Genomic DNA, 26,654 nt, shown 5'->3' with positions numbered 1-26,654 from the left:
CAGTGGGACCCCTAAGAGCCGGGATGACTCATGTAGGCCGGAAGGGCCTTGGCAGGTAACTCGATGAGTTACGAGGGCCGTGCCAAGTGGGGAGGGACGGCCTGTCTACAAGGGCGGCAGCCACTCAGATTCAGCCAGTTACTACAGTGAGGAAGACTGTCAGTACAGCCAGATCTTCCTCTTTCTCAAGAAGAACCATACATTCAGGTTTGGGGGGAGGTCTCAGTTTTTTAAAAAGTTAACTCGAGTAGAAAACAAAACACTGTTTGTGCCCAACCAAATATGCCCATGGGCTCGACTGGGATGCTGTTTCCAGCATGCTACGTCCCCTCCACGGGAAGAGGGAATGACGCATGTACAAGGCAACTGTTGAAGGATGTGAGAATGTTAGTCTCAGAAAGCCTCCAGTGGCCTGAGGGAATGTGTAAAAAGGAATAGGAACATGAGCAGAGACAGCAAATTATTAAGGTTTTATGGACATCCGGGACAAACAAAGCCTTCGGATTCTCTGTCAAGTCACCGGGTTAATGCAAACAAAACCCCACCCTTTGTCCACTAAGAAACAGACCCAGAGGCCCACTCCTTTCCTCACAACCTGAGTCCCCCATTTACTCCAGCCATCACTGACATCTTGCCAACACCTAACCAGCAGCTGGGTCCTGCATCTCCCTCTGGAATTATCTCATATCTCACCCTTGTTCCCAGCCCATCACCTTAGTGCAGACCCTTACCCATTGCCTAACCCACTAATGTCACTCTGGCAGCCCCGGACTCCAGTTTCTCTCTCCTCCTACCTCAGTCCAGCCCTAGTTCCTTCTACACACAACTACTGAAGTGAGTTTTCTTCGATGTGCACATCATAAATTCCCTGCAAGTATGCAGGAAACTGCTAACAGTGATTGCCTCTGGGAGGGGGACTTGGAGAGCCCGGTGTGAGGAAAGCTCATTTTCCTCTGCATCTCCTTTCTGTACTTCTTGAAAAAATTTTTCACCATGTGAGTGAGCATTACTTTCTCAAAAACATAGTAAGTTTTAAAAACTATATTGCCCCAGGGCTTCTAGATTGAGAAGTAGGACTTCTCCTCATCCCACCCCACTGAGGCACGTCCATGGACTAAAGATTTTCCTAAGTGAGAAGAGAGAAGATTGAGAACTAAATCACAGCAGAGCTTGGGACACATGTAGGCGAAGGCAAGAGCAGAGGTAGAAGTTGGTATAGGAAGGTGACATTAGAAGTGTAGAAATTGAGCTATTAGAATAGCTCAGTGGTAAAGTGCATGCTTAGCATGCATGAGGTCCTGGGTTCAATTCCCCAGGACCTCCACTTAAAAAAAAAAAAAAAAAGAAAAGAAATAAACCTAATTACCTCCTCTGCCCCGACAAAAAGAAACTCCAAATGAAAGAAGCTTTAAAAAGAAAAAAAAAAAAAAAAGAAGTGTAGAAACTGAAAGGAGTGTTTGTCCAAAGAACAGCCTGGAGAACAGTGACATGGCCCAAGCTTCCCTTCCCCAGCCCGTGAGGACAGCACAGGGTCTTCCCCTGGACAGAAGTCAGACACGGACTCTCCAAAGGGAGCAACTGATCTGCAAGAAGGGACGGTACCCCCAGTAGGGACCTCTTCTCTGGCACTGAGGGAACCTCAACTTGTCCTGCTTGCTCCGCCTGGACACACCCTCACGTGAGACCTGCACCCTCAGTTTCAGAACACAGTCAGCTAGAACTATCAACCAAGTCCTTCATTTGTGAATCTGGGTAAGTAATGAAGGATCATCTGACTTGAGCAAGGCTAAAGGAACAAGACAAAGACTAGCGTGAAACAAACAGAACCAATCCCAGAGAAATTAGAGAGAAATTCATGAAGCAGCAGAGAATTTCAGAGGGGAAAAATCTGAATATAGTCAAAGATACTAGAAAACACATAATACATACATGAAACAAAACCCTTATTATGAAAAGGAAAAGAGTACACCAAAATTAAAATTGGATTTTTGAAGTTAAAAATTTAATAGAAGGGCTGAGATAAAAGGGTGGATGAAATTCCCAGAAAACTGAGCATGGGAGAGGTGGAGAGAAGACAGAAAGTTTGATAACACAGGAGTTAATCCAGGAGATCTAATACCAATCTATTGAATTTACAGAAAAAAAAACTGGACACCAGAAGACAGTGGAAGTCATTAAAGAAGAGATTCCCAGAGCTAAAGAACACAAGTCTTTAGTTAGAAGCCCCACAAGTGCTGAGCAGAATAAATGAGAAAAGACAGAGTCTCATGAAGGGTCACAATATCAAGGAGAAAGAAAACATTCTAAACTTTCAAAGAAAGGTCTACATGAAGGCACAGACTCAGTAACACTGATTGCTGGAAACAAATTCCTTTCAAATCCTGAGGGAAAATTATTTTGCACTTAGATTTTCATACCCAGCCAAATTAACAGTTAAGTTTGAGGGCAGGTAAGCATAGGTTCAAAGTACACCTGCCAGACACTCTTACTGAAAAGTATCAAGATATACTCCAGAAAAATTAAAAATATGTCTAAGAAAGTAGAAGACAGTAGCTCCAAGAAAAAGTAGAATTCACCCAAGAATTAAAAAAAAAAAAAACAACTTCATGATGACAGCTTGGTAAGCAAGTCTAGAAAGCAGTTCATAATAAAGTATCTGAAAAAAAACTGTATAATTAAGGGAGCAAATTATAATGTTCAGAGAAAGAGAACACATGTTACTTCTGCTACTGAGAAAGCAGGCAATTAGAAAGTCCAAGAAGAATGAGGCTGTATGAGAACGTGGCAGTCCATACACGAAGCAAACAGAAGTGTGCCATGATCCTAAGCAAACCAACCACACATAAAGTAAGAATCTTACTTAGGTGCTCAGAACATCTTCTGTCAGGTAGCTTACATGTAGTAACATAGGATTCCATCTTTACGGTCCATTCGTATTTTTGAACACCACTTTAAGAGAGGTATCGGAGTCTCTGGATCAAACCAAGAAAAAAAGCAAACCATCTCCTTGGGTTTTCCCAATGTAGGACTATGAAAGACACTGTCAGTTAACTCAGTAAACCTGTATTTCCCACCCCTGATTTCCCAACCTCTTTTGCAACTTGACCACAATTAGAGCCCAGGAATTGTGAGCCACCAAAGTTCATGGGATATTGCCTTTAGGATAAAAAGGCCAAGACCCGCTATAGAAAAAGCCTTGCTCTTCTCCCTTCCCTGTTTTTCTTGCCATTCTGAAAGCCCTGTTTCAGGAACGGTGGGGCAGGAGGGCAGAAGGTTCGAAATGACGTCTGTGAGCGGCTCTACCACTCTGAGATGAAATTCCTTCAGGCTTCTTGCTATACAAGAGAAGATTAACCCCCTGTTTATTTAAGATGTTAGTTGCATATTTCTTGTTGTTGCTGGGGAATACATTTCTAACTGAAACAGGAAATCCATCTCCTATATTGAGTGAAACCCAGTCTGAGTTTGAGTTTCCCTCATCTGCAAGCAAGAAAGATCTGACTAATACGTGTCCTCTTTCTTTGCAGTTTGCTCCAGAGGAAAAAGAGACACAGTCAAAGGCCAAATCTTTTACCTTTGGCCTCAGGAGGAATAGAATGTTGTACAGGGGCCTGGAGCTTTCATTTAAGCACATACTTGGCCCCAACCACAGGCTAATTTCTGTGTTGAACATGGGACACCTAACATGCCCACAACAACACTGCATTTGTCCTCCTGGGCCCCAGTAAAACGGGGCAGAGAGGTTACACACAAAGAGTATTGTCAGAGTATGTGATTGTGTTACACAAACATAGTAAAGGAAGTAATTTAGATCAGTGTAGTAATATTTCAAAACATAGTCAATTCTAAAATTCAAGAGTGCCCAAACTGTCTGATTCAGCTACATCAACATTTTATTCACCAGTAAACTCATTATTCACTGAATAATGGCACAGATAAGCCAAAATAATATTTGCCTTGAATGGGTTTATATTTTAAGTTGGGTGTGTCTGTTGGTCTGGGAATGCACCACACTCCAAGTAAATTGAATCCAAATGGAAGGTTCTAACTCAAAAGAAACCAGCATGTTCTTTAGCTGGGCCAACCCTATTCTCTTTAGTGCAATTATTCCTCATGTAAGAGGCAGGCGATACCACCACACTGACCAAATCAGTGCCACTCCTCAACCCAGCACTGCTTATTTCAGTCATTAAATAATATTACACGAGCATCTACTATGTCAGATGCTGTGCCAGGTGGTGTGGATATTCCAGAAAATAAGACAATACCTGCCCTCAAAGGGCTTACATCTACTAAGGTCAGGGGGTAAAGTAAGGGTTCAGACAGGGAGGAGTCACCAAGCTATTACAACCGAGTCCTGGGGAGGGGAAATTAGAGAGTACTGTGGAAATACACAACAGGGACTTAGAGGGTGGTTAGGGAACGAGTCCTGGGAAAATAAGGTATAGTTGGGATGGGTTCCCCTGACAGAGGGAACAGCATATGTAAAGGTCTAGAGGCAAGGAAGGCATAACATGACATAGTCAAGGAGCTTGGGTTTCAGGTTCAGTGAAGCTGTCTACCTGCGCATTTAGGTAGAATAAGAACTTAGGGGAGCACAGGTTTGAGATCCTCCTCCATGTGCATTCCAGCGGGCAGTCACATAGTTTAAGAGCTGTACAACTCCTGCGAACACTGCCACTCACTCTTCCAACCTGACACAGACACTTAGGGTAGCCTCAAGATAAAAGTCACTGTGGCCCTCAACCCTGAAATAACACCAATTTTGGGTGTATTTCTACACCATACCAGCTTTTTGCTTATTTTGCAGAAAATGCTAGTCAAGCAAAACAAACCACTTTGAAAGCCAGATTTACAAACTCCCTCAATTTCTCCAAGGTGACTAATTTCTATTCACATATCTCTGCAGCAGGAGGTGAAGCCTAGAAGGAGGTTACCATGTTCCATCACCCCTCCTCCTGTATCTGGTGGCTCCAGTGCTTGTCACAGGCTCACCTCTCTCTGCCTCATCCCTTCCACCCTGTTGGAGGAGAGGACCAGAAGCTCATGGTATCAAGATACACAGGCAGTTGGGGATTTGTGGGGCTGAGCATGTTCAATTTTAAGGTTTATGGGCACCTGGCATGCCCTCCAGGCATGACGTCCGTCATCTGAGCTCAGCATGGTGTGTGGAGCCAGAGTTCAAAGAGTGATATTGGGAGCACATGTGGAGAAAGGAAACTTCTTCTGTGAAGGGAGGCAGAGAGGACAGATGAATGGATGGTACCAGCACAAGACACTTGCAGGCTGGTGACAAGCTGAGGAAGTCACAACTCAATGGCTCTCTCTGTAAAGCAGGAGGCCAAGGTGTTCACTAAAATGGAGAGAAGTGATCAGATAAGAGAGCAGAAAAGAGAGCAAATAACCACTGTGGTGAGTGGCAGGGAGTTGTCCAAGTCAGTGTTTTTCAGTGAGTTGATGGCAAAGCATCCTGAAATGATTTTTTTTTTTAAAAAGAGAATAAAAAACCAGAGTACAACACATACAGTAAAGACAATCATTGTATATAATAAGTTAATATAACATATGTTTATGTGTATTCTGAATCGTGGTGTAAAATATTCCTGCTGTGGCTGGCAGTCAAAATACCTGCAAGCCAAGAGAAGGAACCACTTAAGAGCACTGACAACTCAGGTGAGGTGGGAAACAATTTCGTTTGTGGCAGCCCTAATCTACATTTTTATGCTTTTTGCCTCACCCCTGGACAAAGTTACAAGTGGTAATTAAATGGAAAGGCTCCTGTTAAATGCAGTGACTCAAGGAGAGAATACATATAAAAACATATCCAGTAATATATCTTATCACTTACGCTACTTAATTATGCTAATTAAAACTTTTGAAGTAATTTGACAGTAAATTAAGAGACAGTACTACTCTGTTTGACCACGTAATTAAGCTTTTTGCTTTCCATTAGAATTTTTATACCGAAAGATCTTAAAGTGATCTATTTAACTTGCAGGATATATCATGCACTTGGAGTAAAAAGGTTAAAATGTGTTTTATTTTAAAACCACCCACATTTTTATGATTTACAATAGCACAAACCAAGACTAAAAACCCCGTTCTTGTTAAATATTCTCTTAATAACCGAAGCCAAGTAAATTCTCTTAGAGAAAGGCACTCCTCCACCCCTCAAAGAACCATAAAAGTGACTCCATTATAGAAAAAGGCATTTATTTTCCATTCTCAGTCATTTGTGAGATGACCCACTGTTACAGATAAATCCCAAGTGAAACAGTCAAAAAATGAACATTGCCATCTTTCGCATTTACCCAACTATTATTCAGAGATCAAGACTGTCCTTCAAAATCACTCAGCCCTGACGTCTAATTCTGTAAGTCTACTGAAAGAGTCAGAAGACAGCCTGTGAAAAAATAAAAAGTTGCCAGGTAATGGATTCCACTCCCTCCTCCAAGCCATTTAATAAACTCATTATCATTTACTGAAGGAAAACAAAATTAGTTGGAAAGCATGTTGCTCTTAATATGCTTCAAATGTCATCTGCAAAGATAGCTGTGAAGCCACTTGTTCACCTCTAGGGACCAGCTTAAATTTGAGGGGAGAGCACATGGCTCTTATTTTTCCCTTTATTCCAACTCCCAGGAGACATTAATCATCAGAAGAAAAGTGAGGCTGTTTCGTAGTAGGGACACTGTACTGGATATTACAGAATGCAGTATTTTGCTCAGGTATTTCTAGGTAAGTCAAGCCTCAACTGAACCAAATGTATAAATAAACTCTAGCTACAAAGTAACTCTAGAAAAGATGGAAAAAGATGAATAATTCAGTTGATTAACAAATGGTATCTTTCAAGGTAGCTTGAATTCATTACAAATTCAAATGCAGAAAAAGGAATCAATAACCTCCAACTCTGGAAAAAAATTTAAACATAGAAATTCATCTAACCCAGTAGTTCATCATGCCAAGACTGCTGGTCTATGTGCCACACTTTGAGAATGATTGCTCTAAACCAACACAACCTTGCAGAAGGTTCAAAGTGTATGCAGAAAGCAAATGAAGGCTAACACAGCCTCCATTTACATGGAAGAAAAAAGCTGGAATTCTGACACATTTCTCAAAACTCAATTTGAGAAATGCTTTTTCCTACTTGTTTATTTTTCTACTCTCTATCCATGCCCTTCAAGAAAACCCCCAGTCACGTTACGGTACCATCACTCAATCTGTAGAACAACAGCCACTATCCCCAGCATCCTGGCAGAAAAGAGCTAGTAAGGAACCCTAAGTTTCCAGGGTTCTTCACCTAGTTGAGGGGGAGTATTCTCAAGTCAGGAAAGAACAAACAAAGAGACTGGCCCTAATGACTAGAGTGTCGGTGCCTCTTGTAAGCCAACTGATTGCTAGAGTTAGAGCAGAGGGCTTTCCAACTTGACTAGCTGGGGGTGTGCAGCTAAATCTAAGTGACTGTGATGGCGAGAACCCTTACTGGGAATGGAAGCAAAAGACCAGGAAACAGAGTGTCCCAGAAGGGACGTCTTCTCAGTACATTAACTCTGGATCAGATGCTGGCTACCATACCAAAGGACTACAGCTGGGTTATTATCCATTAATCAATAGCGGCCCTGATTCACTTGGACAGCTGAAGAGCTGTGGGTTCCATGTAACAGACCTCCGCCTAGTAAATGCAGAATTGGCACTGTTAAAACATGGCTCTTTCAAATTGTTTAAAACTCCTACTGAGATGCACACATTTTCAGCAACATTTCATTTCTCAGAGTAACATAACTCAAGGACAGGGCAAAAAGACAGCAATAATTTTATTGCAAGGAAGCCACTCTGACAAGTAAAAGCTGTAATACAGCTACTATCTAAGGGGGAATCTCCAGGAGTATCTTAATCTTCCTGAGACATTCCTGGTGTGGCAGGAAACGGCCTGACTCTCGCACCCCAATTCCACCCAGATCGACATGCAGACCCCACACCTCAACATGGCAAAAGCAAAACGACTGAAGGAAGTAAAAAAGGAAAGGACTGGAAGCCAGTGGGCTTATATTTGAAGAAGAAGAAGAACAACAACAACAACAACAACAAAAAGAAACAAAGTAACAGCCCTGGTCTGACGAGAAGCCAAACCATCTGACTTTGCCTAAACCATGCATCTAAATTGGTCCTTTAATTCTTCCTTTTACAAGGATGCTCTGGGAGTGAAAGGACATGCAGGTACTAGTGCTCTTCGGAAACAAAAATTAAGGAAACCTTGAGGATGTGATTTTCTTTATTTAAGAGAGCTTATAATGTAAATGTCCATTAAAAATGCTTCTTAAGACCGGCACATTTAGTTGGTGAGCTTGTGGAGGAATGAGACCCCACCTACACTGCTGGTCGGAATATAAAATGGTATAACCTCTTTGGAAAACAGTTTGGAAATTTCATACAAATTTAAACACATACTGTCCATGTTGACCAGCTATCCTACTCTGACATCTTTACAATAGTGTATGTTCATAAAAAGACCTATACACAAATGTTAACAGCAAATTTATCTGTAAGGTCCCAAAACCGGAAACAGTTAAAATGTCCTTCAACGGATGAATGAACAAATTGTGATACGTTCACACAAGGGAACGTCCTCAGCAACAAGAAGGAATGAATTATTGATACATGTAACATGGATGACTCTAGCACTATGCTGAATGAACTCCAGACCAAAAAGATAGTACATATTCTAAGATTCCATTTACATAAAATTCAACAAAATACCAATTACCCTAGGGTGGCAAAAAGCAGATCAGAGACTGGAAAGAGGAGGAGGAAATGGAAAGAGAAGGAGAAATGGAGAGAGGGGAGGGATGAGAGGAAAACTTTTAGAGTGATGGGTATGTTCAGTGTCTTGACCGTGGTAATGGTTTCAGGGATATACATATAACTTCTCAAATTGTGCACCTTAAATATGTGCAGTTCATTGTCAGTTACATCTTCATAAGTTTTTTTAAAACAGCATACATATTTAGATCTTTCAAGATCTGAGCAAGGGAAAGTGTGGATTTCAGTGGCTAAACTACAGAAAATTAAACTCTATAATTCTAATCTGGGCTTCATGTTGAGCATTACACAATATTCCAGGAGCCTTGATGTCTCTATTCCTACATGTGGAAACAGCTCTGCTTACCCCAACCCTGGCAATGTGCACAGGGTCTCAGTCATAGGTCAAGCACCTAAAAGCCTAGTCTGGTAATTATTAGCTCTCAGTTCTAAAACCAGCTCAATGAACTTAAAACCCTTTCTCTATCTCAAAGGTTAGTTACTACGCTAGTCAGCCTTCCTACAGAGGTCTGGTGAGGTTAATGGAAAGATTAAAACATTCAGGCCTCACACTCTATGAAAGCTGTTCTCATCCACCTGGGCTGTTATAAAAGCACACGTGCCCTTCTGCTTCCATGTCATGCTTTAAGGGTTGGCAAACTACAACCCACGGGCCAAATCCACTTCACCTGGTGTTTCTGTACAGCCTAGAAGCTAAGAAGCATGTTTATTTACATGTTTACATGGCTTAAAAAAAGTAAAATCAAAAGATCATCTCATCACATGCAAAAAACAATAAAAATTTCAAATTTCAGTCCTGGGACGTAAAGTTGTAACTGAACATAGCTACACCCATTAATTTATGTTATCTGTGACTCTGTTTACCTTCAACGACAGAGTAGTTGTGACAGAGACCACATGACCCACAAATGTTAAAATATTTACTATTTGGCCCTTTACAGAAAATGAATGCCTACCCCTGCTCTACCCCAGTGCCACATGCCTCTGAGAAAATGAACCCTGGAGACAGACGATTGTCCTGAAAAGCAACATAGTGGTTGTTTTCTCCCAACCAGTACCTTTGACAGATGCTTCTCCTTCTAGTTCAGAGCAAGGCTATGATGTCACCAGATATGCCCAACTTCAGTGTCTGCACTCAGGGAAGGACAGAGCAGCCCCCTCTGTGGGGCCACATTTTCAGTAACTCAGCCCCCTACTTACATCCTTTACTTTCCCATATAATAGTGAGGTAGAAAGCCCCATGAAAAAGCCGGCAAGATCCCCAGGCAGGGCCACTATCCTCCTGCCAGCATCATTCAGTGCCCTAGCCCAGCGCCATTATCTCGCTTTTTAACTCCGAAACTGGCTTACTTCTAGGAAAGCTGAACTTATCCCTGAGATTCTATTGGTTCCCTAAGCTCACTCCTGATTGGTCCATCTCTATCACTCCCGATTGGTCCATTTGTTATACTTTATTTGCATATGATATTGCAAAATGTTGCAAAGTCTAGACTGGTAGCCTATAAAAGCTTGTGTAAACCTACAGACAGGGTCCAGAGCTTGGAGTGTTAACTCCTCTGGGCCCACTGGCGTAATAAACCTGAGTTCTCCAACCCTCCAAGTACTGCTTGGTCTCTCCCTTGGATCCAGGTTGCTGTCACAACTGAGCTGTAACACATTTTGCTGCAACAATAGGTCCTCACAGCAGCTGTAAAGATTCAGGCTTCTTTTAACTGCTGAATAAATAAGGGCTCCTTGGGTTGCAAGTTTCCAAGACAACGAGACAGTTTAAGGGAAAAAGTGAACCAACTCCCTTTTCATCTGTTCTATGTACACAGGGGTCTCTGGGAGCTTGAGGGTGCCAGGCAGTAACTTGTGCTTGTCTCCTGACTGCGTCCCTCCTTGCACATCTCCTTCATCCCTCCTCGCTGCACACCAGCCCCTTCCCTGCTCAAAGACCTCCAGAGTTAACAATGCCCCTGATGCCAAGACAGACTAGAAGTAGGACATATTTCCATTTCCAAAAGGCCCAGGAGATGGGTCAAGTTTATAGGGCCAAGTGCAGCAGCATAAACAGAGTATGGGGTGGTGCCTCAAAAATGAGGAGGGGAGACCTAGATAGAGAATATTTTAATATCCACTTTGTCCTCCGTAACATAGGTGGGGAGAACAAGCTATGTAAATTTAGGAGAGACAGTAAGCCTCCTTCCAAGAACAAGTCTTATTAGACTCTCACTCTGGAGCATCTCAAAAAACCCTGGCTCTCATGCCAAACTCCAGGAAAAACTGTGATTCTTTGTTTCTCTTTGCTTCATTCCTTCTACTGGAAGCCTGAAAAGTATCTACACTTTTGGGTCCCAGTTCAGGTGACCACCGCCTCCACCTTCCATCCACATTTTTTTTGCTTACTTCCCCTCCCTTTCCTCTTCCACCTTTCTCAACACACACTCTCTCTCTCACATACCCACACTCTACCACTACCGCTAGCACAAAAGTATCACATCACCTGGAAAAAAAAAAAAAAGCCTACGGGTGGGGAGAGGGGGTTGGCAGTGCATTCAGATTAGATGTTCATTCTCCCAAAGTGGGGCTTTTGTTTACCCAGCAACAGTCAATTACACCATTTGCAGACAGTTACCCAACGGGCAGAGCTTCCGATGAATACAGCCAGAGACAGCCCTGGGGAAATTCCCAGTATCTTCCATCTGGTTTGATTTGCATTCATTTGGGAGAGGAGTGGGCAGCAGAGGGAAGAGCACTACTCCCTCACATTCAAGGACATCTTGGCACTCTCAAAGCCTTTGTGCACACCTTGGTGCATTCGCAGTGGTTTCTAGCCTCCCAGCAAGGGAGCTGACTATCTCATATGGACAAAAAGCACCTAAGGCTCAAAGAGATCAGGGTCAAGTTCAAGTCAGCACACTAGGGAGTGGGATCCTGGCCTAGGATCTGGGTCACATTTTAAGCCCAGGGTACTTCACTGATTTGTTTCCTTTTGTTTTTTAAATAAGGGCCTAAGTCACTGACCGGCTAGCAAGGGGGTTTGGGCCAAGAATAAATTGGGTCAGAGGATCCTGCACAGACTTGACTTGGCCAACAGTTAGCTAATTAAGAGAACTCGGCAATGACTGCATCATTACTCCATTTCGGCAGAACAGGTTGAGCGCTCCCTCTCTGTAACTCTTTTCTTCCTACCCTCTCACCACAGGCCTTCTCCACACCTCAGCCCTCTGCACTTCCTTCTTTAACTCCACCCTAGAGACTCAGCTCTCACGGGCTCAGCCACTGACTCCACCAGCATGACCTCACAGAGGCTCTTCAGCTTGGCCATCCGCAACTGATCCACCTGCACGGCCATCAACCCAAAAGTCATGGGGTCTCCATTCCATCCCCTTGCCCTTGAAACTTGCCTTCTCTTCAGCAAAATGGGCCACGAAAACCTCTAAGTTTACATAAAATGAACAGATAAATGTTCATACACAATATCTGATCTTCAGAATAACTCTGGGAAGTAAAGCGGGCGGGGCGGCACCATCATCCCACCTAACACGCTGATTGCCCACTGTGGATCGTGTGCCCTGAGGAAACACAACTGTCACCCACATTTAGGTGACATGGCTGTCAGCGTGTTAACAGGTGAGGCACGCCCACTCCACTCCATCCGGCTTCTTCCTGTCGGTGCCCCACTTCCCATCCACTCGGCAGCCAAATCAAAACCCAGCTACAAGATAAACAGCAAGCCCCTACTGTACAGCACAGGGAACTATATTGAGTATCTTGTAATAACCTATAATGGGAAAGAATCTGGAAAAATACATATATAACTGAATCACTGTGCTGTACACCAGAAGCACATTGTTAAGCAACTACAATTTAAAAAACAAAAGTTCATCTGGAAATTAAAAAAAAAAACAACAAAAAAACCCAGCCACATACTGAGACATGCTACCACATGGATGACCCCTGAGAACATCATACTAAGGAAATAAGCTAATCACAGAAGGCCATTTAATACGTGATTTCCAGAACAGGCAAATCCTTCGCGGATTCGTTGCTGCCTAGGGAGTGGGAAGGAATGGAGTGACTGCTAGTGGGGTTTCTTTCAGGGACGATGAAAATAGTCTAAAATTAGATTGTGGGGATGGTTACACATTCTTGTGAGTATACAAAAACCACTGGATTGTACACATTAAAACAGGAAAATTTTTATCATATGAGTATCTCAATAAAGCTATTAAAAATAACTTCTATACCTATATGTGCCAGGTCTTGGGGCTACGTACTCATGATCATCAATTAGTTCATTTCTTCCCTTTGGTGGCGGTTTTTAGCATCTGAAAAACTCAGGAAATATGCATGAGATACTATGATCTGGGTACCTCATAGAGGAGCTAGAGCAGAGGATGTGGGGGAGAGCCTGTCCCGGGAAGCCCACATAGGGTCCTGCTCAGTTACACACTTACTGTCTAATGTAACACTCCCCAAGTTGATGGCAAAAGAAAGCTTCTCAGTTTGAGAAGTGAGTTTTTCTCAAATCACCCATTATTCTTTGGTTATCTGGGAACGAGTTATAACTGGTTTCTAGGATGGTTCCAAACACTGGGTTTAAGGGGAAAGAAACGTCAGCTGAGACAGACCAGCTTAGAGAAGCCAACAATTCTACCCACCGCTATCCTGATCGGCTAGTACTGAACACAAGGATGGGACTATTAACACTGACTGGTGTTATCTGTAAGGAACAGACTTTTTTCTCAAAGGTGAGAAAGAAGGTGGAGATGAAGCAAAGGGCACTGAAGGGACAGACAGAGAATGGCAGCAAAACTTAGAAGCAGTGAAGGAGCAATGGAAACAGCAGGGCTAGGGTGGGCGAGCAGTTGACAAAGAAGACAGGGATGAGGAAACAAAAGACAGACCAGCTCCACATGCTGGAGGCAGAAGGGCACATACTAATTCTCTGCCTATAAAACCCGTGTCACACCAGCAGGCCAGTTCCTCTCCTGGAGTCAGCTCTACAATTTCTCTCCAGGTGGGGACAGGGCCCTCTGACTCCCACAGGCCCTACTGCGGGGAACCAGAGGCCAGTGAACTCTCTGCCATAAGCTTTTGTCAAAGAAAACCTGAAGGATGAAGAACGCTTATGTGGCTACACTCCTCCCTCTCCAATGTTACTACCGCAGTGATAACACATCAAAAAAGCACTTCCTTCATACCTTTAGAATACTACAGGTTTTTTTTTTTCACATTGACAATGAAACAAATTATTAAATTGTGGTAGCTTTCTAAATCTGATTAATGTTACTCAGGGACTCCCACAAACTACTTGCCGTTTACCACACTTGCTAATTAGGAGCTGTAAGGTCTTTATCTTCCTCAGCCTACAGTCCCAGGCCCAGAGTGGAGCTTGACTAAAAGCAGGACTCCTGGCTAATACCGTTAATGAGTTTAGCACTGCCAAAATGTCAATGGTTTTTCATTCAGTCAGAAAGGGCCTAATTTATCTAGTTCAGCTGCCCTCGGTAATTTTCATGGAAATGTCAGAGCAGCAATCAGGAGAAACGAATGGCAATAAAGATGATTACTAGAAGGGTAGCAAGAATACCCCACTGACAGATGGCTTTTCTTTTTCACCACGGCAAGATTCAGTTCAGAGATAAGGCAACAGCACACAGAGCCCAGTACCAAAGCAGGCCCACATATTGTGTCTGACGTAAAATTACATTTTGAAATTCTGAAACGTGTAAGATATAAGAAGTCTTCACTGTAGGAGGAAGAGAGCTAAAAAAAAATATTCCGGGGGAGAGATGGGAAGAGCTGTTTAACAAAATTTGCTTCCATTCATGACAAATTTTATGGCGCTAAATAAGGGCTCCTGAAGGAGCTGGATCTAGATTGCGTTCAGCACTTCTGCACGAAAAGAACTTGCTTATGAGTTATTCAAGGCAAAATAAAAATAGATCCCTTCTTTGGCGACTTCAACTTATGCCTTGTTACATAAGTGTAAGTAGTAACGAGTGTAATCATTTTAAGAGTCAGCAACGGATAACCTGTTCACCTTCAGGTCATGGGTCTAAGGATGCCCAAATGTGGGAGGCACTCACTTAAGCTCAGTGCAACAGCACTGGGGGAGAAAGCCCACGCATGTGTGTGGATTTGGGGGGCTGGACTCGGCCTTTCACTGCCAGGATTCCAAAATTTACTATGGAGACACATCCAGTGCACTCAAATTATTATGAAAAAGGAGAGGCAAAATGAAGAATAAAGAAAATCAAGCACTCAGCCTGGCTGCCAACAGCTGACCTCATAAGGAATAAAAATCCCAGGCTTTCACGACATCAATAGGTCATCCTCTTTGCACCCACCTCAGTCTCTCCCCACTCCCTTTATCCCACCTACTGGGATAGAAAAATGCTTCCTGCTTTCTGTATCTTTTCAACTTACTAGAGGAAGGAGAGTATCTGGTAACAAGGCCTCTGATTAGAAAGTTGAGAAATGGAAATTCCACACGACCTGAGCTGCATCTCTAACTTCCACCCATGTTAACTTCCAAATAGCCCCGTACACCTTTGCTCTTTAAAGGTGTTAATAGGTGTTAAGAAAAGCCTCTGACAGAAAGGAAACAATTTCATTTTCCCACTTAAATTTCCCTGCAAAAAAACAAATATACAAATAAAAAATTGGCACATATGGGCTTAATTTAATCTCTCCTTGAGGAAAATTCATAGTTTGCTAAGGATAAAAATATTTGCATCATTAAATTTCCTGTCAGTGAGTCTAGCTTAACTAAGCAGATTAACCAAGTCATTGACTGCAGCAGTGCTACTTAGAATTGGACCCTTAAATGATCAAGTATGTTTACTTTAAGATAATGGAAATATTTTTATCTAGGGGGCCTTTGTTTACATTTCCAAGCACGGACCCAAGCAAGTAATGCTGCTGATTCAGATGCTCTGGATTCCCAGGGCCACAAGAAACGTCCTGCTTTTTCTTGATTCAGTTTCCCCACCACTAACAACGGCATGGTTATCTCTTCTACCAACTACCCAGAACATTAGATTCACAAATTATTAAGTAAGTGCTAAGCACTGTGTACACAGTGAAGGTCTCCAGATTCATATCTTAAACAGAAGACAGACAAAAACACAGGCAAGAGACTTGGCTTATAAAGAAAAGAGAAAAAGGTTTCTTATGATCAGTCAGCCGTACTTTAGTAAAAACTTTCCTACTGTGAAATTAGAAGCGAAACTTAGTATCAACATCAGAAATAAGGAATAAGGTGACCGATCACCCCAGTATGTTCAGAACTATCGAGGGTTTTGCACTGAAATTCCTGGTTAAACAGCGAGAGAAAGACAGGGAAAGATGGGTTACCTTAACAGAAACTCAAATGAGTAAGAATATTTGCATAATCAAAGATGACTGATCAACTTAAATACAGTTACTTTAAACTCAGTTCTCTGCATTAAAAACTGGAGCTTGACTAGCTTGTATACATTTTATCCTTTTCTTAATTTTTTTTCAGTTTCACACACACAAAAAAAAAAACTGGTAAAGATTCAGTTATCTGAGGCTCTACCACTTACTCTGTGACCTTGGGTAAGTTATTTAACTTCTTCCTCAAGTTCTCCATCATGCCAGGCACCCAGTAAGCACCCAAATGTAAGCCAGCAATGTCATCTCTATTAAATACTGTAAGTCTATTGGTTAACACCTTATTTTTTTATTGGTGATTTTAAAATTTCACCCATCATCTCTATAAATACAATGTATTTTTCCTTCTTTTTTAAATTTCAAAAAGAGCTTACCAAAAAAAAAAAAAAAAAGCCTACAAATAGGATCATGTTGAAATACTCTCCTTAATTCCTCCCCCTTTTTTCCTGGTAGACCTACATAAAAAACAAAGAAGTAATTTCATTTCCTTCTTCAATTTAAAATCAGGCTCTACCATACTCATTTTAACATAACCAAGTGTTAGAAAACCTTTAATAACAAAATATCATTATTTCTCTCTCGGTAATTTCTAATTACCAGGATACTCCTGTCCATGTTAGGATATGTTTCCTTTTCCAATCACTAACCTAGAAAGAGGAATAAGCTTATTAGAATTCTAACAACACCAGTAACAAAATACAATAGCTTCTTGGAATTTATGAGCCTTTTCTTTCAACAAAATACAGTAATTATTCTTTTAAAAATGAATATGATAATGCATGGATTGCAGAGAAACACTCCAGCGAATGAATGAAGGGACATCACTCCCTTATCGTATCTGAGTAGGTTCCTTTTACTTTGTTGTCCTTTATTCATTTGAATTTTCAATCTCAAGCTAATAAAACCACGAACTATCAAGTGGGTGGGCAGCACAGAAATCACAAAAATGTAATAATGTTGACAAGGTGGCTGCTGATTCTTGGGGCTTCCAGCCACAGGGGCTGCAGGCACAGAGCAAGGGACAGTTTAAAGCAGTCACTACTTCACTAATGTTCATTAATAATAGGAAAATGTAAAAAACCTCTAAATCTACCGTATTTATCAGAATAGTACCCAGGGGGCTGAGAGTGACACTGGACAAATTTTTGGAGGAGAATGAGAATTGCAGCATTTCCTTCAAGGCAGGAAATTGACTCGTTACCAATTACTGAATCAATGCATAGCTCCTAGCAAAAGGAAGGAATGTGTGAATATCTGTCCTTTTCCCCTTCTGGCAAAGTGCCACTATCAGCTACAGCACGTTATATAAGGGGGTCAGAGGTTCCCAACTTGCTCAGGGTTTTCTGTAAGCCGCCTGCCCTTGCAAAGCACTGTAGATGAGCGATGAGATCTCAGGAAGTTTACATGAAGCGGAGTAGGGGATTCTGTGCTCTACTGAGTCATGCCCTCAACATGGAGGGTCTTTGTCAATTGGGTCTTTCTGATTTTCTCATCCTGCGTTAGGTATTTTAGACGAACAGCAGAAGAGTACATGAAGTACCAGCCACTTCCAGCCACTGGAGGTACTTACAAAGCTCGTAGGGGAGGAAAAAGTGTGAGAAACAGGATGAGGCCACATTTTAGAGCACTTAACGTGTGCTCGCAAAAACTAAATGCAACAGGGTTTTTAGAATCGAGGGATGAGAGTAGGCATGTGGTGGCGCCAAGCAGAGTCAGCTGGACCAAGGAAGGGCGTTTTCGTGATTAAACTGGATTAAGTAGAGAAATGCAAATAACATTCTGCAAATAGGCATGGTAATATAGATCAGGAATCTCCTCAACCATAATTAACTGGATAATGGAAGAAACACTGAGTCATATGAAGGGTGGACAGGTTAAGAAGTCCTTCCTCCATGAGACATGCTCTGTTTCCTGTTGCCTTCCTTCATCCTCCCAGTTCTGCGGATCACGTTATGCTCCTAAATTCCACTCCTAATTATGGGCTGTCCTCAGGGTTTATATGTACCACTGACATGCAGAGGAAGAGAGGGTTCCATCTCTGCACAGAGAAATGCCAGTTTCTCCAGCTCACACGAATTGCTGAACATTGTATGTCCACTGGCCATGTGAGGCAGGGTGGAGGATTTCCAGAAGGTCACTGCCCAGGACCACACAGGGACTTAGTTCAATCATGCAGTTAAGACACCACCTACTTCCTGCGATAGCCTCGATACTGGTCATGATGTGAATTGTAATTAGAGTGGAGCATAAATTACATTCTGGGCATTAGATGCTGGTCAGTTCCTTCCTCCACTGTGCTAAGAGTGGTGTAATTCTTAGCAAACCAGTTTCTTTCTATGAAAGGGGGAAGCTAGCAGAGAAGCATCTACACTAAGCCGGGATGATTTAATCTTGACTAAAGACACGTTTGAAGGCTAATGAAACGGAGGCATACCAGCACTCTTAACAGCTATTTCCAATCATTCAATTAGCCAAGTTTCCACTACAATCCTAGGAGGCTATGGAAATCCTACTAGGCTATGGAAATCACCCAGTATGAAGGCGTTCATCATCCAAGTTTCCACCATCAACTCTTTTCATAAATACTCCTTTTTGAAAGAATGTTATATCTTATGAATCAGAAAATACTTTTGCATTCAATGACATTTCTGGGGGAGAAACCAGGCTCTGACACCTCCCTGCCCGCTGCCTGTATTCGCAGCTCGGCTTTCAGCCCACCAGAGAAGTTGGGGGACGGGGGCAGGGGGTGCAGTAGAAAGCAAGACGTCACTCACACAGCCTGCGGCCTTCCCCCTCACTTTCTGAAAGCAGCAAAGACCTACAGCCATCCTAGCAACCAAAGCCTCCGCCGGTAAGTCACCCAGGGCGGACTACTGGATTAATGAGCTCCTTAAAAGAAAAATGAAATCAAGAAACCAAAGACACCCGGAAGCTGCAAGCGGGCCCTCCTCCATTCTGCTAAAACAGTTACTCTGATTCCAAGAGCTAAATTGATGACATGGCACAGTTTGCCAAGCCAGTAGGTTAAATGTTACTCTAGATTAGCAATCCGGTCGTATCCACTTCAAACACAAATTATATAAAGCCTTTAACTGTAGACTTGTATTTGCAACACAGTTCAATTTAGAGATTTCCAAGTAATAATTTGGTTATTTATAGGAAGTCATCATTAAAACAGAGAAATACCAGCAATTCATAATGGTCACACTTGGCCTGAAAATAAAATTCAGCAGCTCCTATGATTAAAAAGGACTCTGCCAGGCCCCAGGGAGTAAGCTTCCTAAAACTAGACTGGCTCATAGAAGACTTTGCAACAACAGGTTAATATGAGATCATGCAGAGACAGGTTAAGTATCAACATACATATAAGAAAGGAGTAACACATTATTCAGGTTCAGGTGAAATATCCTTTTTAAAAACATCATTCTAAAAGTCATCTCAGTTGGTGGTTTAAAAAAAAAAAAAGGCAGGTTAACTCACCTCCCCTCCATCTCCCACACTCCCATAGATCAGAATGTCAAGGCCACAGGAGGCACAGTTACTTCAGCCCCAAAGGGTAACCAGCACAAACACGCAGCAGCCATGCTGGTCTGACTCCCTTCCAGGTGCCGCCGGACACCGCTCAGCCCCCTTCGCCATTTTAAAGGCATTCTTAAATAAGCAACAGGTGGAGGACTATATAAGCGAGCCAAGGTAGGACAACAGGTGGTCCCAATTTATTTTCGCCTATTTGGTGTTTGTGTGTTTAATCAGTCTTTTCAGTCTCTGGATTATTTTACGAAGACCACCCCCAGGGCTTCAAGGTACCCTAGTTTTTCCTTCTTCAACATCAGACACCAACCCTGCATAATACATTGCTCAGTGTCTTCAATTACACACATTTTTCTTCCTCTCCTTCTCCCTCCTCTCCCTTTTCCCATCTGCCCTAAATACATAACACAAAGTTATACAGGGGCATTATTTATGTGAACCAAGACTGGAAACCTAAATATTTATCCAATTGCTATTACAGTATAAAAGATGGATTATTAGAGTTATTAAAACTCAAGTCCTTTATAAGAAAACACATCAAGGAAAACTTGAGGTAAGTAGCATACTGTAAAACCCAAGAATAATCCCTTTAAAGAAATATCAATAACTAAAAGAAACAAAGCAAATTGTTACACAACAGTATAATTACAAGATTTTTTTTACCCATTTATTTTCCAAATGTTGTATGTACATGCATTACTTCTATGATCATACCTACATATCCCTTACTCCTTACCCTGTCCTTTCTTAAGGAGGAATCAAAGGTAGAAATGCTCATGTGAAGTGATGAACTAATTGGATTTTTCTTAAAAATGTTTTAAATGTGACTTAAAAAGTACAACTTGTTTCGGTTATAATGGCAGGTTCTGAGCCATAAACGTATGTGTGTGGATTATATACACATAAAATGCCAGGAGGCAAAGACTGCAGTCCTTTGACCTGCACTGGAGTATGCACAGCACCATATGGTCGCTTCACACTCCTCATTTGTGTGGCCCATGAGTAGGCCTCCACTGAGAGGCTGGAAAGGACTACATTAGCTGTCAGCTCATCTGCCCTCTAAGTGAATAGCCATGAAGACCAAAGGTGCCCAAACGGACCTCTTTCTGAGCCTTGTTAGTCCACAGCGATTGGCAGCACATTTCCACTTAGATGACCAACAGGCATCTCAAACCCAGCATGCCGAAGTCCAGACTCATCGTTCCCCACAAACTGGATTGTACATGGCATCTCCAGTCTCTTACATCAGCATGATCCTCTCAGAAGCCTGGATATCACACCCCCAATGCCTCTCCTTCCCAGCAACCTATCAACCCACCCACCAATCCCAGGTCTTGTAGTTCTAGAGATCATGACTACACGGTCCAAGAAGGCTGCAGGCACTGTGCAAACAGCAGGGACTTCTGGAATCAGATCCAAGTTTAAACTTGGCCCTGCCGCCCACTAGATGACCTTGGGCAAGACCCTTAATCTGCCTGGGCTTCCAAACGTCCCTAAAGCTAGGACCTATGTCACGGGACTGTTGCGAGGTTTAAATAAAGTCATACATTCAAAAGGGAATGTTGAGGGCTGGTGCTATCCAATGGTGAACAACAGGCACTCTGGTAGGAAATACAAGTCCGCAGGCCTGTACAGGGAATTAAGTGCTGTAGTGCAGAAATACCCAATGCTACGGGAGCACAGGGGAGAGGATGGAATCTAGACCAGAGTGGGACTGTCAGGGAAGCCTTTCAAAGGGACTAACACTTTAAATCCTATGAGATGGGCAGGAGGTAGATAAGCAAAGGTGGAGGATATGGATAGTGCACTAGTGGAGGAACAGCAAATGTGAAATTCTAAGGTCAAGAGACAACCAGGCACCTTGAAGGTACTGCACATAGTTGAGCTGGCTGGAGGCTAGAATGCGAGGGTGAGAAGTGACCAGACAGTGGGGAGGGAAACTGCTCAGTGGTAGAGTGCATGCTTAGTATGCGAAGGTCCTGGGTTCAATCCCCAGTACCTCCATTAAAAAAAAAAAAAAGTGACAGACAATAGCTGGACAGTTCAACAAGGGCTAAGGGGTTGGGGACCCTGAAATAAAGGATTTTATGCTGGTAAATATATTGTATGTAACCGCCTTCATTTTTACTACTATACAGTCTCGTTTATGCTGTCCAGAAATTTACAATCGAATGTCTTTTTTTCTTAAGCTAGCCTCCCCCTCCTATTAATTATTAATATGTTAAGAGTATTTTAAAAAAGCAATTTAAAAATTTTCCTCAATGTACTTGGTGAATTACAGGCAGAGATGTAAAGGGAAAACCCTATCAGTCTTTACCTGGGCTCTTTGACAGTCGGAAGAGCAATGAAAGGGTTAATTTCTTAATTAAAGTCATAAACCTCCGAACTCTCCACAGCAGTGATCACATTAACTTCTCAAGTGCACCTGCTGTGCTAACTAGTATTTACCAGACACCACATCAGCCTCAGCATTTCCTTGCATAACATGCTCCACCCTTCCCATCCAGCCCACTTATGCGCCAGCAGTTTGGGACACTCAGTCACCCAAGGCATCTCTGGCTGATCGCTTTGATGCAAACATAGTTCTACCACTGAGTACTGCGGCAGTCACCCTTTGAATGAAACCTACCCAGTAACCCAGACCTCCCTGAAATTCCTTATTAGCTCCATAACGCAAGCTATGAACACTGTTATTTTTAAAAACCTAAATTAGTGAAATGAATTGAAATCTTCATCATTCCCACCAGATTAAGAATCGTTCACCTAAGAAAAGCAATTAACATATTTCTGTCCCTTGCAAATGAATGCTGAAGCTTAACTGCAGGGAATTCCCTCCCTTTGTAAGGATGTCTTTCTGCATACAGGGCACAATTACATCCACAATTACCTCCACGCCCTCATCCTTAAATACTACACATTCATTTCTATTTTGGAAAGAAACCTTGATAAGGCAAGGGGCATTAAATTACCATTGTCACTAATGCTAACAATTTCATTTTAATCAGAGTATCAATGAACAGTAATTTCTAACAGGATGTTTTAAGTATCAGAACTATTATTGTACACCAGAGTTTTGTTGTACTGAAGGTAACATGTTTTAAAAAGCACAGATTTAGCCTTTAATATGCATAGAGGGAACATTTACAAAATGAAAACACAAGTAATTTTGCACCATATTGCTTCGCTTGAAGTATTCCAACAAAATATCTACCCTGCAATCCTTCAGATTCATCATTTCTAACAAATAACACAATCTAATTCCAGCTCCTGGAGCTACTCTCACCATCTCAGGATTAGGTAGGACCTGCTTCCAAACAGCCTCCACTCTGATCTCCCCTCTTCCCAAGAGAGAACACCCAGAGCCAGGCTCAGATACCTCCAAGAGATTCTGCAAAGCCCCCCAACTGGAGTCATGCTGGATGGGCTCTCAGGCCCAGTGTCGGCTTTCAGGAGATGGAGGGGAGGGGAGACCCAGATCCAGCTCCAGGGAATGGGGACCTGGGTGTGGAGAGTGGGGCTCGCACTACTTGTCGGTACAAAAGTAGTTGACCTTTGTGTACTTTTTCTGTTAGCCTTTTCTTCTTACTTCTTTTCACCATTTCTAACTGTCATATGTCCTGCCAACCATGCGGCAATAATGTGCTCTGAGAATAATGCACTTCTCCAGCTGCTGGCCACTCCCCTGTCAGGCAGGTTTCTGAGACAGAGCAATCTGTGAACGGATCGGATGATAGACCATTAAGAGCTAAGTCAGAGGAGCAAGTAGTGTTGTCAGACAGCATGGGGTACTGGACACAGCATTAACTGAGAGGTGACAGAGCCCTTCTAGAGACTGGCATGAGTCTCTCTGCTAGCGGATAGGAGGGAAGAAGAGGAAGAATACCGTTACACAAGACCTGTGCTTCTCCTTTTGTCTGTTGGGTATTCAAATCGATCTGGGTTGGAGACACAGACTTGTCAGGCAACAGCCTAGAGATGGTAGGCTGAGCCACGGGAATGAGTAGCACCTCTGTAGGAGCATTCTTGCAGATAAGCCTGAGAATGAAGTTCAAAGGGTCCAAAACTTAACAACCAAAAAGCGAGATGATAGAGTCCAGGGTGTAGGTCTATGACTCTTGTTCGTTTCCTTCCCACCGCCCTCAGGTGTACACTCCTCAGCCAATGATCAAACGGTCTAACAACTTCAAAACCCGAGAGGGAATATTTCATCACTTCTCTCCTTCCGACCTTTAGACAAAACCTCAATCAAGAAGCTTTAGAAAAATTCTTTCAAATGGAAAAGCTAGCTGTCAACAGAAATAAAGATGGCCTTCACTGCTGGGGGCATATCCTGAGTCCTGTCAAACCCATTTACCAAGGCCCCCGCTCTCCTTCAGCAGGTGAACCTCCCCCATCTGTTCCCGCTCTTCCAGGCAAAGCTCCCATGGCACTGCTGCCACCTTCTTACAGTAAACAGATCACAACTTGTAAGGGAATCCACAAAGTGTGCATCACTGATAAAACTGTATCTCCATGGAAGAAACAGTTATGCAGTACATGAACATGGACTGTTTCCCTGCAATGTGTCCTTATTCTGGATGTGGATCGTGGCCTGCCATGCCTTCCCTTCCCCACGCTACGCCGTCAGCTAGGATGGTTGTCCTGAGGTCAGGTCCTGGGCACTAAGAGGGACTCGAGGCACTATAGCTGGGACAAAATTAGGACAAATTACATAAAAACAATAAACAAAATAAAATGTAAAAAGCAATTAATGAAAACGAATATATGTATGTTCATGTATGACTGAAGCGTTATGCTGTATACCAGAAACTGACACAACATTGTAAATTGACTATACTTCAATAAAAAATAAAAAATATATATACAAAAAACCCCACACACCATTACTATTGTCACTTAGCTCATTAACATTCTGGCTCTGCAAATCCAAAAAAGGAAATACTGGGGGGAGGGTATAGCTAGTGGTAGAGTGCGTGACTAGCATGCACAAGGTCCTGGATTCAATCCGCAGTACCTCCACTAAAATAAATAAATAAAAACCTAATTACCTCCCCCAGCCAAAAAATTTTTTTTAAAATTAAAATTAAAAAAAAAAAAAAGGAAATACCTTTCTTTTCTAAGATTTGCCAGTATTTGGAAGAACATTTTCCCAGATAATAAGCTTTTGGCATGAAGGTCCAGCAAACCTCAGCTGGCTGTGAAACTCTTAGGATTCCTGCATACTGTCTTCATGACAAGTTTGTCTCCACTTCAGAACTTCTTTTAAATTACTTTAGTGCCCATTTACAACCACAGCCACTAATGTTCTGTTTGTAGTAGCAAAATAATAGTAACAGCAACATTATTGCAAGAACTAACAAACAGTATTTACCAGGCACTTCGATAAGCACCACATAGCTTATGTCACTGGTCTTCACAGCATTCGTCTAAGGTGGGTACTCCTATTATCACCGTTTTGTAAAAAGGAATGTGCAGCCCAGAAAAGCAACTTCCCCCAGATCACCCAGCTAGGAAGTGGCAGAGCTATGATTTCAGAGCACACAACCTGACCACACAGTTTTGCAGACAAACTGAGCTGATGAATCAGGTGACTCGGCCCAGAGGAGAAGTTAGTAAAGAAGTTGGCCCCAAACCAGAGGCCTTTCCCAATCATTCAACGTATCTACTACCCTGACCCCAACATGTCATTACTGCTGGCTGGGACATTTTAAGGCCGAAGATGATGTCCCATTTTTTGACACTTGAGGAATTACACGGTTTGAAGGCAGCTTTATCAGCATCAGACACTTTCTTTGGTCGTAATTACACATATGTCCAGACAGCATTTTCACAGGCAACTCAGAAGCCCCAATGAGAAATAGTCTTAGAAGTCTATCAGTCATACCGGAAGGCACACCGTTTTCCATCCCACACTTAAATCACGGCATCCTGAAAAGAGGCTCCCCACTTAGGTTTGAATCTACCCATCAGAAGTAAAAATTCCTGTCCAGGGGATCAACTCACCTATTTCGCCCCACTCACTATTAACCCCCTATTAATAATCAGCCAGGCACCGCGGCCCCTGGACTATCTCATTCCCACAGTATTCCCATCCCACACTTATTCTCGTTCAAACACTTCATCAGAAGTGCTCCCAATCAAGCATGAAAATAAATTAGATTTTGGTTTAACCAGGATTAGATTCACAGCACCAAGAAATAAAGTAACAGTTATCTAATCTAACAGGCTAGCCTCAGACTTCCTGGCTACTCTCCACAGGCTCCTCTTGCTGAAGCCCTCTCCTAAAAATCCTCTTTAAATACTGTGAAATCACAGCACGTCAATGCTGTGAAATCACTGCACATTGGTGTAGAAATGTAACTCTTCAAACACCATGAACCTAACTCTTAACTCTAAGGCCTGCCGAACCCTACTAGAGATCATTTAGCCCATCCCTGGGGAGAGTTGCTGGTGGTCAGCCTGAGAAATGTGCACTGGCCCAGCAACACAACAGGAAGTTACTTCTTCCTGGACACCGTGGAGGAAGCAGCCTCTTGGGCTTGGGTGAGCCCATGTGTTTTCCGTGGAGAAGCAGTTTATACTCATGCCTCATTTTACACTCACTGTACACTCACTGTAACTCCATCTGGAAATTGCAAGGAGCTAGTGGCTATGCAAAGCCCCAACCAAGGAGAAAATCAGACCTGGACAAAGGAAGAAAAGAATAGGAAATTGATATCCAAAACATACAGAGAACTCCCACAGTGCAGCAACAAAAAAAATCCTAAACAACTTGATTAAAAGATGGATATGGACTTGAATAGACATTTCTCCAAAGAGGATGACAGGGCCCAATAAGCACATGAAAAGATGCTCAACATCAGTAATCAACAGGGAAATGCAAACAGAAACCACAA

General features: G+C 42.5%; 1 protein-coding gene across 2 annotated transcripts in view; it reads right to left on the bottom strand.

Annotated features, from left to right (window-relative positions):
• The window catches only part of MCC (MCC regulator of WNT signaling pathway), a 371,860-nt gene that overhangs the window by 204,325 nt on the left and 140,881 nt on the right, over positions 1–26,654 (bottom strand). The gene's annotated exons all lie outside the window — the stretch shown is intronic.

Source organism: Camelus ferus, chromosome 3 (assembly GCF_009834535.1).
Source record: "Camelus ferus isolate YT-003-E chromosome 3, BCGSAC_Cfer_1.0, whole genome shotgun sequence".
In the NCBI taxonomy this organism is placed as follows: domain Eukaryota; kingdom Metazoa; phylum Chordata; class Mammalia; order Artiodactyla; family Camelidae; genus Camelus; species Camelus ferus.
The sequence above is the reverse complement of the archived record's forward strand: the minus strand, read 5'-3'. Positions and strand labels throughout refer to the sequence as shown.